The sequence below is a fragment of the Arachis ipaensis genome, chromosome B3 (genome assembly GCF_059453495.1).
Source record: "Arachis ipaensis isolate K30076 ecotype BB chromosome B3, ASM5945349v1, whole genome shotgun sequence".
Lineage (NCBI taxonomy): Eukaryota > Viridiplantae > Streptophyta > Magnoliopsida > Fabales > Fabaceae > Arachis > Arachis ipaensis.
The window spans coordinates 105728495-105743752 of NC_142438.1; the positions used below are offsets into that span (position 1 = coordinate 105728495).

Genomic DNA, 15258 nt, shown 5'->3' on the forward strand with positions numbered 1-15258 from the left:
ATGACATCAAAAAGGGGAACAATTACCTCAACCTTTTTGAATATTTCTACCATTTTGCGATCAAGTTCCATCTGCTTTCTGGATTTCTTTGCAAGGTATGAAAAAGGGATAGGAACGGTGTCTTGTACAACTTCTGTATCCTTTGGTGGTCCATTCCCTTACAGAGCTACTTCTTTTTCAACCTTGTCTTGTACCTTATCTTCTTCTTCAGCATCTTCCATTTCAGCATCTTCTACTTCTATCATATCCTCAGCTGGGGCGAGTACTATTGGGCTTGGCTCCTCCTGATTGCTCTCTGGCAGTGTGGTTTCAGACCTCAAAGTGATGGCATTGATGTCACCTTTGGGATTAGGTAGGGGTTGAGAAGGAATTCCACTAGAGCTTAAAGATTGGTTAGTGGAATTAGGTAATGAATCTATCCTGGAGGCGAGAGCTTGTAAAGCGGCATTCAGACTATTTAAAGTAGAGTTCAGCTGTGTCTGCATGTCTTGTTGTCCTTGTGCAAGAGAACGAAGCATCTTGTCATTTGATGAGGAATTAGGATAGGTGATCTAAGGAACTTGTTATTGGTTATGCTGGGATCCTTGAGATTGTCTTAGGTGAGGTGCTCTGTAAGGCTGGTTCTGATTATGCTGTCTGATGACTTGCATAATCTACCCTTCTTTCTTGCATAAAGAAGATCATAAAAGTGCATAAATCTCATTTGATCAGTACAATTCATGCATTATTTGATGAATATTATGGTACACTACTTTGAGATGAGTTGTGCTGAATTTCAGGTGAGAAAAGCATCAAAAAATGGGTAGAAGACAAACAAGAAGCTGGGCATGTGAAACTGGCGTGCCACTTGAAGCAAACGCCACAAAATGCACTGGCGTGGCACGCCAGGGGCTGGACGTGGCACGCCAGTACTAAAGTCCAGAGAAGAAGTCCAAGCATGCATATGGGTGTGACACGCCAGGAACTGGGCGTGGCACGCTAGTACAAAATTCCAGAGAGCAAAATAGAGGACACAAAAGGGGCGTGGCACGCCAGGTTGGGCGTGGCACGCCTGATCCATCAACTACTATGGGCGTGCCACTTGAGCAAATGGGCGTGGCACGCCAACTCACCATTCCAAGAAGAACCTCCACTATGGCGTGCCACTTGGTATCGAAGGCATGGCACGCCAGCCCCATGAAGTCACTTGGGCGTGCCTCTTAAGAACCCAAGCATGGCACGCCAAGCTTGAAGAGTTCACAAATCCATGGGTGTCCCACTTGAGCAGCATGGCATGGCACGCTGGTACAACAATCCAGAGAAGGGGCTGAAGGCAATTGAAGACTGGGCGTGCCACTTGGTATCGAAGGCGTGGCACGCCAACCTTAGTATTTCACTACGGCATGCCACTTGAAGGCTGAGGTGTGGCACGCCAACTACTGGAACCAAGATAAGATCATGGGCGTGGCACGCCAGCCTTTAGGCGTGGCACGCTGGTATAAGTTTCCAGAGAAGATGAAGGAGGCCAATTACATGGGGCGTGCCACTTGGTATCGAAGGCGTGGCACGCCACTCACTATTCTTCATTTAGGCGTGCCACTTGAGCAACCAAGCATGGCACGCCAGTGTCATTCAGAGAGCAAGAAGCATTGGGGCGTGCCAATTGAGTTCGTGGCGTGGCATGCCAAAAAAGAGGAACCACTCACTCACAAAAGGGACGTGGCACGCCAGACCCTGGGCGTGCCACGCTAGTTCAACTTTCCAGAGAAGCCTATCCAAGCATAGAGCAATGGCGTGGCACGCCAGACCTTGGGCGTGGCACGCCAGTTCAAGTTTCCAGAGGAAAAGAGAAGTGAGAAAGGAAAGGGGCGTGCCACTTGAGTTTGAAGGCGTGGCACGCCAACACAAGAATTCCACTATGGCGTGCCACTTGAGTTCGAAGGTGTGGCACGCCAAGGTTGTTAGAGGGACGAGCGTGCCACTTGAAGGATTAGGTGTGGCACGCCAAGCTGGAAATGAAGGGCACGTGACACGCCAGAGAAGCGCCAGCCACACGCCAGCTGAGAAGTCACGCTTATTGAGTGTTTTCTTTTCCCTCCAAAATGGAATTTTCTTTTTTCACTTTTGTAATTCTTTTATTTTACTAGGAGTAGTATAAATACCCCCAATGAGTACTGAAGAAGGGGGTTAAGTAGTCAGTTTTGGATCCACTTTTACACATCACTTTTGAGTACTTTTTAAGCTATGAGTAGCTAACTTCCCTCTCATTGAGAGAGGGAGCTCTGTTGTACTTGATGGATTGATAATAGTGAATTTCTTCTTCTCTTCATCTTCTCTTTAATTTGCTAGAAGGAATTTCATTCTTAATGCTTAGTGTTCAATCATCTTGGAAAAGAGATTGAATGCAATTGGGTTTCATGGGAACCTTGGGAAAGGAAACATGAAATCATGCTTGAAATCCCTTCTCACACTAGAGTAGAATCTGGGTTTTGGTGTTTGGATATGTGACATATAATCCTCCCTCTACTTGGACCTATAATGGTGTGTGGTATAATCAGGGACCAAGCATATCTCTCTTCATGAGCAATTAGACTAAGGAATTGGCTATTGATCAAGATCTGATAGATTGAGTCACCAAGGGATTGGGGCTCAATCAATCATGATTGCCAAGAGGTCAATGAGTTGCATGATTGAAGAGGATATACGCTAGATTAATCCAAAGATACAACATCTCCCAATCTCAATCAATTTCCCCATTCTTATCTATCCATTTCTTTATAGCTTACTTTTACATTCAGCAATTCCCCATTCCCATTTACATTCAAGTCATTTATGATTCTGCACTTTATATTCTGCCATTTATATTCCTGCACTTTATTGCTTTTCTTTATATTCTAGTCCTTTACATTTGTGTCATTTACAATTCCGCACTTCACAATCCTATTGATCCGCTTGACTAATTCATCAATTGATTAAAACTGCTCGAATTTGCCAATCTTTGTGGATACGATCCCACTCCACCGGGGGTTATTACTTGACGATAATTTTGGTGCGCTTGCCAAAAGAACTAATTCACCAATTTTGAATGGGGTGTGAATTAGACTCATCAAGTTTTATGGCATTGTTGTCGGGGATTGGCTTAAATTTGATAGTGATTAAATCGATTGGAGAGCTAGATTAAGCAATTTAAATTCCTTGTTATTTTATTTTATTTAGCACCTTTTTATTTTCTTTTATTTTGAGTTCTATTTCTTTCTTCTTTGATTATTTTTATCATCCATATTTCCACTCTTCAAACTGTTTGACTAATTGCACCACTCACACTAACAACCACTCTAACAAGAGTAATTTTTTCATTTATCTTCTTTCTTGCTTTTTTTTGCCTTGTTGGTTGTCTGACAGGTAGAAGAAGCGGTGCTTCAACTTTTTTTTATTCTGAACCTGAGAGGACCTTCCTTAGATTAAGGAGGGAAGCAAGAGGGAAAGGAGTCGTTGGTGCTGAGGAAGAGGAAGAGTATTTTGAAACAAACATGAAGGAAAACATGGAGAACCTGTAACAACCCTGATTTTCGAGTACGTGAGATCTTTTCTAAAGGCACGGATTTCTCTGGAAGATCAGTAAAGAGAACACCTCTTCTATATCAACAAGTATCTCGATACTCATTGTCATTATGTCATCCTTAAGCTAGAACCTTTTCTGAGGCAAGCTCGATAACGCAGTCACGAAGAACCTAGTTTTTGAACTGTATCGGTTGGCAGTTTTGATTCTGATTTTTGTACATAGTCTCTGTTTGACGAACCGGACTTGATTCATGAGAGGAGAGAGATAATAGTATAATATTATCATTATATTAGTATTAGAAAATTCTTGAATGATATTATAAGGTTACTTGGTCTGTTTTAGTTAAAAACAGGAAAATCGGTTTAACCGGGTTTACGGTTTACTAGTGCAGCTTAGCACCAACACTCTCTGATGACTTTAGCAATGCTAAGGCCTCATCATACATGTTTTATTCTCATAATAAATATGTTACTAGTGTCATTTATTCTAGTAGCTCAGAAAATAATTTTTAGAGATGTTTTCACAAGTGTTCCGATACATCTAGTTTTAGTAGTTATACACCTGAGATATTTTAATATTATTTTAACCCACCTCCAAGCCAAAAAATCACAACTCACCTTACACCTCTAATACACTCCAAGGCTGTCTCATTTCTTCATTTTGGACGAAAATAACAAGAGAGAAAAGAGAGAAACTTTCATGAACACTTAATCTTCAAAGCTTGATTTCTTCTAAACTAAAACTCAAATCAAAACTATGATTTCACCAAAATGATCCTCTCTTCTTCCTCTACATAACCATGTGACTTATCATGGCTGAAAATAAGGTTAGATGGCTGTCTCCCTCCCTCTTCAATTCGGTTTTCAAGGAAAACCATGCAAAACATGTGTTTTCTTGATGTTCTTCCTTAGGAACCATGCTTAACTTGACTTGAGGGCCAAGAAACGTTAATTTCCAGCAAGTATAAGGTGAGATATCTCTTCTAACGTGCTGAGGGATATTTGGTCAGTTGAGAGTTTGTGGATTTAAAGTTGTTCTTGATGTGATTTAGGAGGAAAAAGTGCTAAAGGACCACCTGAAAGTCTAACTGAATTAGGAGCAGCAAAACCAGGTAGGGTGTAACGAAATTAATCTTGATTATTTGTTTTTGAGTTGTGTGAATGTTGTATGATTTGGCTGTGCTAAAAATTGGTTGCATATATGATTGATTCTTGGTGAAAATTTGGTGAAATTTTGATGAAATTTGATGAAATTCAAGCTATGAATGTGTTTTCTTGTGGCTGCTGGAAAAATGAACCCTAGAGCTTAAATTGAGGTTCAATTTGTGTTAAAATCATGTAGAAAAGATGGGGCTTTAGTGGCTGCTAATTTATTATGTATTATAGTAAAAATCGGTTGCTGAAAAGACTGAAAAACGGGTAAAAACAGAGAAAGAATTTGAAGAATATATGAAGAACACGAAGAAAACTTTGAGTGTGATGAAGAACAATGAAGAACACCTTTTCGATCCATAAAAGGGCAAGGAAGTAAATATTTTGGTGTTTGGGGGTTATTTTGTAATTTCTGAAAGTTAGGGTGGTTAAAGTAAAAATATTAAAAGTTACCAGGGTAAAAAGTTAATTTTAAAGGTTAAAAGGTAAAGGCAAGGTAATTTTCGAAAATTTAATGATAAAATAATAAATAATAATAAAATATTAAATAATAATATTTAATTAAAAATAATATTTTAATAAAAATAATAAAATAATGCAAAAAAGGCAGTTTTCTGTAAAAGCTTTAGAAAGACAACTTTAAGCGCAGAATCTCATAATTACCTTCATAAAACACTTAGGGAGTGGTAAAAACATATTAGTGAGGCAAAGATAAATAAAAGATAAAAAGTTAAAGAAGAGATAAAAATCAAAGAAAAAGTCTGTAAGGTTTTAATGACAGAAAAACAGACAGAAATTAGTGAACAAACTAGGGCAACATAGTTAGTCCTTGAGTTGCGACTAGGATTAGGTATTATATGAAAAGTTAAACTATTTCACTATAGACTTAATGAACCTATACTTGGGACAGACTAACTATTCATACCGAAATTTACATAAGCTTTAAATACATACGTTAAACAGAGAAATCATAGCAGAGTAGAGAAACACAGAGAACAGGGAAACCAGAGTAAAGTAAAGAGATAAAGAGAAAAAGAGTAATATAGATACAGAGGAAAGAGTAATAAGAAAAAAGTAAAGAGATACAGAGAACAGAGTAATCAGAGCAGAGTAAAAAGACAAAGTGAAAAGAGTAATATGATAAAGAGAATAGAGAACAAGCAGAGGGCCTGTTGAAAGGTCATTTGCATTAAGGCAACTCCAGAGATATTTGTATATTCATCTGCTGCTTTTCTGTTGGCCCTGGAGATCCTGTAGGCCCAAGTTCACCTACAGTGAGTTGTTATTCCTGTAGGCCGAAGTTCACCTACAGTGAATATCAATTGTGTATCTCAGGGTGTTGCTCCTGTAGGCCGAAGTTCACCTACAGAGAGTTGTGATTCCTGTAAGCCGAAGTTCACTTACAGAGGTGTCATTTCTGTAGGCCAAAGTTCACCTACAAAAAGTTATTGTGCTGTAATTAGACTTTTTCTGTAAGCCGAAGTTCACTTACAGAGGTGCCATTTCTATAGGCCAAAGTTCACCTATAGAAAGTTGTTATGTTGTGATTGAACTATTCCTGTAAGCCGAAGTTCACTTATGGGAGTGCTATTTCTGTAGGCCGAAGTTCACCTACAGAGAATAAAGCCATATCTAGGACTAGTTCCTGGGTAATGTCGGGTTACAGGGTGTAAACTGACACGTGAGCTCATGGCCTGCATAGGACAGACATACATCATACTTGGTTGTGCATTTCCTCTGTTATGATTGTTGAACGAATGTATGCTTTCTTTGTTTGTATTCTATTCACTGTGTCTGTGTTTTGTTTTCTTGTATTCTTTTGTTTGTGTTTTGCTTTCTGTTTTCTCTATTTTCTCTATTTATCTGTATCTTCTATTCACTACTTCTCAGTATTCTACTATATATCTGCTAAGCGACACAAATTAATGAACTTAACTAATAACCCCGGCCCTACTAAGAACTCCCCAGTTCTTACCCCTTCTCTCTCCCTTTCCCCTTCAGATGGAAGCATGAGTACCCTTCTGTAGTTTGCTGATGACTGTTCTGCAAAGAGGATTCCTCTCTAGGTAGTCTTCTGAGTCTAGGGTGAATATCGTTCTCTGTTTATATGTATATACTGTGAGACCAGCCAATGTCTACACCCCGTTTGTTCTTGAACTTCAACTTAAATCTTGTGTACGAGACTCCTGTTGTGTGGCTACCTGATGAGGTACCAGAGAGACGTCATATGGCAACGTCTGATCGTGCAGAGGAATAGTAGATGATGTTCCATCTTTTGGTGACGTTCCACCTGACTGGAGTTTTGAAGATTTAGAACGCACTTTCCCTCGCTTTAGTAGTTTAGAGGGACTAGGCGAGTAAAGAGTCTAGGCTAGCCTAGGTGCCAGCTTAGGGACCTCTTGAACAGGTCAGGACCTGGGATGTTGTATGTATGTATATGTATATAGTTATTATCTAGCTATATCTAGGGGTGTTCTAACTAAAAGTCTATACTTTAATAAAGGCTGGATCACTGAATGTTGTTAGCTGCTTGTGATGTATTTATGTGTGATTGTTTATACCTATTTTATCTGTTTTTATTTGTGAATTGATTATAAATGATTCTGTTTATTAATTCAAATGTTTTAAAAAAAAAAGTACCTCGCTAACTAACTATGCTTTTAACAACGAATCAGGCTCATATAATAAATAATAGATAATAATTAGGATGACAAATTGGTAGCACTCAGTTTCTGGTATGTCCTAGGCGTACTGAAAATTGGGTCGTTACAATTTGGTATCAGAGCAGTTCGTTCCCAGTAGAGCCTGGGGAGTGGACTGACTATGCTTCATTGCATACTCTGCTTGTGTGTCTCATGCTGTTAGGGTATCTTCAAGATACATTTGGCATGAATGTCTATGAGTGCTCATTTTGGGAATGTTCGTGCCTAACTTGAGATATTAAGACTGATCACCTTAAGGTTGATTGTTTGGTGCGAATAAAACCTCAATGACTGTGAATAGGCATGGTTTAATCGAGATCCGAACGACGAATCGATGTAAGACCAGCTATCCTAATAGCTGTTATGATATACATGGCAATGACTATGTTAGATTTGGATGCTGTATGGAACGGACCTACCTCTTCGTCAGGATGGCTTGAAGAAAGTAGATCACTTGAAGATGGATTCTTCACGTGGCAGAAATTTTGAGGGCAAAATTTTCTTTTAGGAGGGTAGAATGTAACAACCCTGATTTTCGAGTACGCGAGATATTTTCTAAAGGCACGGATTTCTCCGGAAGATCAGTAAAGAGAACACCTCTTCTATATCAACAAGTATCTTGATACTCATTGTCATTATGTCATCCTTAAGCTAGAACCTTTTCTGAGGCAAGCTCGATAACGCGGTCACGAAGAACCTAGTTTTTGAACTGTATCGGTTGGCAGTTTTGATTCTGATTTTCGTAAATAGTCTCTGTTTGATGAACCGGACTTGATTCATGAGAGGAGAGAGATAATATTATAATATTATCATTATATTAGTATTAGAAAATTCTTGAATGATATTATAAGGTTACTTGGTCTGTTTTAGTTAAAAACAGGAAAATCGGTTTAACTGGGTTTACGGTTTATTGGTGCAGCTTAGCACCAGCACTCTCTGACGACTTTAGCAATGCTAAGGCCTCATCATACATGTTTTATTCTCATAATAAATATGTTACTAGTGTCATTTATTCTAGTAGCTCAGAAAATAATTTTTAGAGATGTTTTCACAAGTGTTCCGATACATCTAGTTTTAGTAGTTATACACCTAAGATATTTTAATATTATTTTAACCCACCTCCAAGCCAACCAATCACAACTCACCTTACACCCCCAAGACACTCCAAGGCTGTCTCATTTCTTCATTTTGGACGAAAATAACAAGAGAGAAAAGAGAGAAACTTTCATGAACACTTAATCTTCAAAGCTTGATTTCTTCTAAACTAAAACTCAAATCAAAACTCTGATTTCACCAAAATGATCCTCTCTTTTTCCTCTACATAACCATGTGACTTATCATGGCTGGAAATAAGGTTAGATGGCTGTCTCCCTCCATCTTCAATTCAGTTTTCAAGGAAAACCATGCAAAACATGTGTTTTCTTGATGTTCTTCCTTAGGAACCGTGCTTAACTTGACTTGAGGGCCAAGAAACGTTAATTTCCAGCAAGTCTGAGGTGAGATATCTCTTCCTAACGTGCTGAGAGAGATTTGGTCAGTTGAGAGTTTGTGGATTTAAAGTTGTTCTTGATGTGATTTAGGAGGAAAAAGTGCTAAAGGACCACCTGAAAGTCTAACTGAATTAGGAGCAGCAAAACCAGGTAGGGTGTAATGAAATTAATCTTGATTATTTTTGTTTGAGTTGTGTGAATGTTGTATGATTTGGCTGTGTGATGAGCGGATAATTTATACGCTTTTTGGCATTTTTTTTAGTATGCTTTTAGTAGGATCTAGTTACTTTTAGGGACGTTTTCATTAGTTTTTATGTTAAATTCACATTTCTGGACTTTACTATGAGTTTTTGTGTTTTTCTGTGATTTCAGGTATTTTCTGACTGAAATTGAGGGACTTGAGCAAAAATCAGATTCAGAGGTTGAAGAAGGACTGCTGATGCTGTTGGATTCTGACCTCCCTGCACTCAAAGTGGATTTTCTGGAGCTACAGAACTCAAAATGGCGCGCTTTTAATTGCGTTGGAAAGTATACATCCAGGGCTTTTCAGAAATATATAATAGTCTATACTTTGCCCAAGTTTAAAGGACGCAAACTGGCATTCAACGCCAGCTCTCTGCCCAATTCTAGAGTTCAGCGCTAGAAATGGATCAAAAACCAGAGTTGAACGCCAGAAATGGATCAACACCTGGCATTCAACTCCACAAATGGCCTCTGCACGTGGAAAGTTAAGGCTCAGCCCAAGCACACACCAAGTGGGCCCCGGAAGTGGATTTATGCATCAATTACTTACTTATGTAAACCCTAGTGACTAGTTTATTATAAATAGGACCTTTTACTATTGTATTAGACATCTTTGGACGCCTGGTTCTTAGATCAGAGGGGCTGGCCATTCGGCCATGCCTGGACCTTTCACTTATGTATTTTCAACGGTAGAGTTTCTACACTCCATAGATTAAGGTGTGGAGCTTTGCTGTTCCTCAAAGATTAATGCAAAGTACTACTGTTTTCTATTCAACTCATCTTATTTCGCTTCTAATATATTCATTCGCACTTCAACCTGAATGTGATGAACGTGACAATCATCATCATTCCCTATGAATGCGTGCCTGACAACCACTTCCGTTCTACATTAGATTGAATGAGTATCTCTTAGATCTCTTAATCAGAATCTTCGTGGTGTAAGCTAGAATGATGGCGGCATTCAAGAGAATCCGGAAAGTCTAAACCTTGTCTGTGGTATTCCGAGTAGGATTCAATGATTGAATGACTGTGACGAGCTTCAAACTCGCGATTGCTGGGCGTAGTGACAGACGCAAAAGGATAGTAAATCCTATTCCAGCATGATCGAGAACCGACAGATGAATAGCCGTACCGTGACAGGGTGTGTTGACCATTTTCACTGAGAGGATAGGATGAAACCATTGACAAGGGTGATGCCTCCAGACGATTAGCCGTGCCGTGACAGGGCATTTGGATCATTTTCCCGAGAGAAGACCGAAAGTAGCCATTGACAATGGTGATGTATTACATAAAGCCAGCCATGGAAAGGAGTAAGACTGATTGGATGAAGATAGCAGGAAAGCAGAGGTTCAGAGGAACGAAAGCATCTCTATTCGCTTATCTGAAATTCTCACCAATGAATTACATAAGTATTTCTATCCCTGTTTTATTAATTATTTTCGAAAACCCCATTACTATTTTATACCCGCCTGACTGAGATTTACAAGGTGACCATAGCTTGCTTCATACCAACAATCTCCGTGGGATTCGACCCTTACTCACGTAAGGTATTACTTGGACGACCCAGTGCACTTGCTGGTTAGTTGTGCGAAGTTGTGAACCATGGTATTGGCATCATGTTTTTGGCGCCATTACCAGGGAAAGAAAGAGCGATGAATTTTACATAATTAAAGTGTAATCACAATTTCTGCGCACCACGTTTTTGGCGCCGTTGCCGGGGATTGTTCGAGTATGGACAACTGACGGTTCATCCTGTTGCTCAGATTAGGTAATTTTCTTTTTATTTTCTTTTCAAAAAATTTTCAAAAATCTTTCAAAAATTTAATCATATGTTTTCTAAAAAAATAAAAAATGTTTTCAAAAATATATTTTTCTTCAGAATTTTTAAGAATGAATTCTAGTGTTTCATAAAGCATGTTGAAGCTTGGCTGGCTGTAAAGCCATGTCTAAATTCATTTGGACTAAGGCTTCCAATTTGTTATCAAGAGCAAGCTAGTTGGTGCTAATCCACCTACTACTGTTCATGATCTACCTGTTACATGCTAAAGCTTGGCTGGCTATTAAGCCATGCCTGACCCTTTGATTGGAGCTTTAGACTAAAGAGCATAAGATTCCTGGAATTCATATTAAAAATTTTGGAATCCTTATTTTTTTCTTTTTCAATATAATTTTCGAAAAAAAAATACAAAAAAATTATAAAATCATAAAAATCAAAAATATTTTGTGTTTCTTGTTTGAGTCATGAGTCATGTTATAAGTTTGGTGTCAATTGCATGTACATCTTGCATTTTTCGAAAATTCTCATGCATTCATAGTGTTCTTCATGATCTTCAAGTTGTTCTTGGTAAGTCTTCTTGTTTGATCTTTGCATTTGCATGTTTTGTGTATTTTCTTGTTTTTCATATGTATTCTTGAATTCTTAGTGTCTAAGCATTAAAGAATTCTAAGTTTGGTGTCTTGCATGTTTCCTTTGCATTAATAATTTTTCAAAGATGTGTTCTTGATGTTCATCATGATCTTCATAATGTTCTTGGTGTTCATCTTGACATTCATAGCATTCTTGCATGCATTCATTGTTTTGATCCATAACTTTCATGCATTGCATCATTTTTCTTGTTTTTCTCTCTCATCATAAAAATTCAAAAATAAAAAAAATATCTTTCCCTTTTTCTCTCTTAAAATTTCGAAAATTAGATTTGACTTTTTCAAAAATTTTTAAAATCTAGTTGTTTTTATGAGTCAAATCAAATTTTCGAATTAAAAAAAAAATCTTTTTCAAAAATCAAATCTTTTTTTTTATTTTTTTTTCAGTTATTTTTGAAAATTTCAAAAATATTTTTCAAAAATCTTTTTCTTAATTTTACATCATATTTTCGAAAATAACAATAACAATTAATGTTTTGATTCAAAAATTTCAAGTTTGTTACTTGCTTGTTAAGAAAGATTCAAACTTTAAGTTCTAGAATCATATCTTGTGATTTCTTATGAATCAAGTCGTTAATTGTGATTTTAAAAATTAAATCTTTTTCAAAAACTAATTTAAATCATATCTTTTCAAAAAAAATATCTTCTTATCTTATCCTTTTCAAAAATTTGATTTCAAAATATCTTTTCTAACTTCCTAACTTCTTATCTTTTCAAAATTTGTTTCAACTAACTAACTAACTTTTTGTTTGTTTCTAACCTTTTTCAAAACTACCTAACTAACTCTCTCTCTCTAATTTTCGAAAATATCTTCCTTCTTTTTCAAAAATTTCTTTTTAATTAACTAATTATTTTATTTTATATTTGAATTTTCGAAAAACTACTAACCTTTTTCAAAAACTATTTTCGAAAATCACTAACTCTTTTTCAAAAATAATTTTCGAAAATTCTCTCTCTCTCTTTTCTCCTTCTATTTATTTATTCTTCTAATCACACAGGGACCTCTATACTGTGGTAAAAAAGATCCCTATTATTATTATTTTTCTGTGCCCTCTTCTTTGTCATATGAGCAGGAGCAAGGACAAGAATATTCTTGTCGAAGCAGATTCAGAACCTGAAAGGACTCTGAAGAAAAAATTAAGAGAAGCTAAATTACAACAATCCAGCAAACACCTTTCAGAAATTTTCAAACAGGAAGAGGAGATGGCAGCCGAAAATAATAATAATGCAAGGAGGATTCTTGGTGACTTTACTGCACCTAATTCCAATTTACATGGAAGAAGCATCTCCATTCCTGCCATTGGAGCAAACAATTTTGAGCTGAAACCTCAATTAGTTTCTCTGATGCAGCAGAACTGCAAGTTTCATGGACTTCCATCTGAAGATCCTCTCCAGTTCTTAACTGAATTCTTGCAGATCTGTGATACTGTTAAGACTAATGGAGTAGATCCTGAAGTCTACAGGCTCATGCTTTTCCCATTTGCTATAAGAGACAGAGCTAGAATCTGGTTGGACTCTCAACCCAAAGATAGCCTGAACTCTTGGGATAAGCTGGTCAAGGCTTTCTTAGCCAAGTTCTTTCCTCCTCAAAAGCTGAGCAAGCTTAGAGCTGATGTTCAAACCTTCAGACAGAAAGAAGGTGAATCCCTCTATGAAGCTTGGGAAAGATACAAACAGTTGACCAAAAAGTGTCCTTCTAACATGCTTTCAGAATGGACCATCCTGGATATATTCTATGATGGTCTGTCTGAGTTATCAAAGATGTCATTGGATACTTCTGCAGGTAGATCAATTCACCTAAAGAAAACGCCTGCAGAAGCTCAAGAGCTCATTGACATGGTTGCTAATAACCAGTTCATGTACACTTCTGAGAGGAATCCTGTGAGTAATGGGACGCCTATGAAGAAGGGAGTTCTTGAAGTTGATACTCTGAATGCCATATTGGCTCAGAACAAAATATTGACTCAGCAAGTCAATATGATTTCTCAGAGTCTGACTGGAATGCAAGCTGCATCCAACAGTACTCAAGAGGCTTCTTATGAAGAAGAAGCTTATGATCTTGAAAACCCTACAATAGCAGAGGTGAATTACTTAGGTGAACCTTATGGAAACACCTATAATCCATCATGGAGAAATCATCCAAATCTCTCATGGAAGGATCAAAGGCCTCAACAAGGCTTTAATAATGGTGAAAGGAACAGGTTTAGCAATAGCAAGACTTTTCCATCATCTACTCAGCAACAGACAGAGAATTCTGAGCAGAATCCATCTAGCTTAGCAAACTTAGTCTCTGATCTATCCAAGGGCACTGTAAGTTTCATGAATAAAACAAGGTCTTCCATTAGAAATTTGGAAGCACAAGTGGGCCAGCTGAGTAAAAGGATCACTGAAATCCCTCCTAGTACTCTCCCAAGCAATACAGAAGAGAATCCAAAAGGAGAGTGCAAGGCCATTGACATAAGCACCATGGACAAACCTGTAAGGGAAGGAGAGGACGTGAATCCCAAGGAGGAAGACCTCCTGGGACGCCCAGTGATCAATAAAGAGTTTCCCTCTGAGGAACCAAAGGACTCTGAGGCTCATATAGAGACCATAGAGATTCCATTGAACCTCCTTATGCCATTCATGAGCTCTGATGAGTATTCCTCTTCTGAAGAGAATGAGGATGTTACTGAAGAGTAAGCTGCCAAGTTTCTTGGTGCAATCATGAAGCTGAATGCCAAATTATTTGGTAATGAGACTTGGGAAGATGAACCTCCCTTGTTCACTAATGAACTAAGTGATCTGGATCAACTGACATTGCCTCAGAAGAAACAGGATCCTGGAAAGTTCTTAATACCTTGCACCATAGGCACCATGATCTTTAAAGCTCTGTGTGACCTGGGTTCAGGTATAAACCTCATGCCCCTCTCTGTAATAGAGAAACTAGGAATCTATGGGGTGCAAGCTGCTAAAATCTCATTAGAGATGGCAGACAATTCAAGAAAACAGGCTTATGGATAGGTAGAGGACGTGTTAGTAAAGGTTGAAGGCCTTTACATCCCTGCTGATTTCATAGTCCTGGATACTGGAAAGGAAGAGGATGAATCCATCATCCTAGGAAGACCTTTCCTAGCCACAGCAAGAGCTGTGACTGATGTAGACAGAGGAGAACTAGTCCTTCAATTGAATGAGGACAACCTTATGTTTGCAACTCAAGGATCTCTTTCTGCATCCATGGAGAGGAAGCATAAAAAGCTTCTCTCAAAGCAGAGTCAACCAAAGCCCCCACAGCCAAACTCTAAGTTTGGTGTTGGGAGGCCACAACCAAACTCTAAGTTTGGTGTCAAACCCCCATATCCAAACTCTAAGTTTGGTGTTGGGAGGTCTCAACAAAGCTCTGCTATTCTGTGAGGCTCCATGAGAGCCCACTGTCAAGCTATTGACATTAAAGAAGCACTTGTTGGGAGGCAACCCAATCTTTATTTAATTATATTTCTATTAGTTGTATGTCTTTGTAGGTTCATGATCATGTGGAGTCACAAAATAAAAATAAAAATTGAAAACGGAATCAAAAACAGCAGAAGAAAAATCATACCCTGGAGGAAGCACCTGTCTGGCGTTCAACGCCAGAACAGAGCATGGTTCTGGCGCTGAACGCCCAAAATGGGCAGTGTCTGGGCGCTGAACGCCCAAAATGGGCATCATCTGGGCGCTGAACGCCAGAA

At 38.2% G+C, this 15258-nt stretch overlaps 1 non-coding gene across 1 annotated transcript; it reads right to left on the reverse strand.

Annotated features, from left to right (window-relative positions):
- Positions 1-13150: 13150 nt before the first annotated feature.
- On the reverse strand, positions 13151-13258 carry LOC148571917 (small nucleolar RNA R71). The gene has a single exon (XR_015907919.1). It is a non-coding gene; the product is annotated as a small nucleolar RNA R71 (small nucleolar RNA).
- Between the last annotated feature and the right edge of the window lie 2000 nt (positions 13259-15258).